General features: G+C 40.3%; 1 protein-coding gene across 3 annotated transcripts in view; it reads left to right on the forward strand.

Annotated features, from left to right (window-relative positions):
* cald1b (caldesmon 1b) overlaps window positions 1–1538 on the forward strand; it is a 17157-nt gene extending 15619 nt beyond the window's left edge. For all 3 annotated transcript variants that reach the window (XM_019894776.1, XM_019894778.1, XM_019894777.1), the window contains exon 17: window positions 859–1538. The gene's annotated coding sequence lies outside the window, so the exon portion shown is untranslated. The remainder of the gene's footprint in view (window positions 1–858) is intronic.
* The last annotated feature ends 63 nt before the right edge of the window (window positions 1539–1601 follow it).

Genomic DNA, 1601 nt, shown 5'->3' on the forward strand with positions numbered 1-1601 from the left:
TCGCGCATGCCCCCGCCCCCGCCCCGGCTACCTGTGTCGTCGGTTACACATGCCGTAGTGCCACTGCTTGATTGTCACATTACAACTGACAGCTCACTGGCTTAGCAGGAAGCGAGCGACAACTCAGCGAAAGTACTTTGAGCTTATTCACTTAACGCTGAGGGGGGAAGACAAAAATATTTCTGCTACTGACTCAAGCAGATTTTTTCACTCCAAACTAGCCAGCAGACATCAGTTGTGGCTAAAAAGTCTTCTCGACTTGCCCCTTGGTCGGCATTTGTTCCTTATCAGAAATAGAACGCAAAGGACTGAAGTAAAGGGCAGTTGACAAGGTTACACCTTTCAGTCACACTCAACGGGACCGTCATTGATTGTCGGCATTATTTACTGTACGCGCAACAGAGTCATCTAGCTTGGTGATTCCCAATCAAGTGGGATATTATCCAGTTTCACACTTACTGTATGTAATGTACATTACATATACACTTTTGTGTGATTTTTTTTTTGGGGGGGTGGGGGGCTTTAACCCTTTCAAGGGACAGCGTTTACTACAGTGGACAGTTTATCAGGTTGTCAGGTTAGAGGTTATCATTATTTGTGCATGAATACATACATTTGGTTGCCAGGAAAGTTTCAACAGTTTTAGGGTATTTTCACGTAAGACAAGGCATATGTTTTACAGTTGAAAATCTCACGGAAAACAACAAAAATGTCCCAAAAAGCTACTAGTATACTGCATTTGTGGTCGTCGCCAGCAGATGAACAAAAATTAAGTGAAATTTTACAATTTCCCGCAGAATACATCACCGGTCTAACACTGAAATCTGACTCGTGTCTCTCATTTCATTCAACCTCCAGCATCAAATATTCACTGCCTGCCTTCAAGCGTGATGTCGAGAGAGGATCACATGACCCGGATGAACGGCTGTTTCTGTGACCTTGACAGCTTTAAACGACAACAACAAAAATGGTCTGACACGCTGAAGGAGCGCAAACACTGTAATCGCCGTCCAGCCGAGGGCTGAAGTCTTTGTCAACAGGTCGAAATGTTTCTTACTCCTTATGAGCTTTTACAGTTCGCCGTTCCATTTTGTGACTCATTGCCATATGCGCTCACTGCTTTCTGCGAGCTAATTGAGGCTAGTCAGATGACAGGCCGCTAAGCTGCGTAAATTTTGTTATGAAATGTTTTTTTTCTACTGATGGGTAATCAAATACAAAAAAAAAGAATAATAATTAAAATTGTGAACCGCTGAACACACTAATTGCACTTGTAGCATAACAGTTTTTAATCCAGCAGTAAGGAAAGACTAAATCACAACCGCTGAGTTGATTATTATTCAATTGAATATTTTAATTATTATTATATGAAATTTGCGCAACCCAAAAATGTTTTTTAGACTCGTCACGGATCACTGTGACAAAAAAGTGACATTCCGACCAGACAGAATTGGTGTCGATGCTAATGCCAATGCGAATATAGTCAAAACGTCACCGTGTTGTTATGCAGCTAGCATTTCATCTTTTAATTCTCTTAAAAAAAAAAAAAAATCACTTCATTTATAAAATACATCAATTGTTAAAAAAAAAAAAAAAAAAAT

This window comes from Hippocampus comes, unplaced genomic scaffold (genome assembly GCF_001891065.2).
Source record: "Hippocampus comes isolate QL1 unplaced genomic scaffold, H_comes_QL1_v1.1 scaffold319, whole genome shotgun sequence".
Classification (NCBI taxonomy): Eukaryota; Metazoa; Chordata; class Actinopteri; order Syngnathiformes; family Syngnathidae; genus Hippocampus; species Hippocampus comes.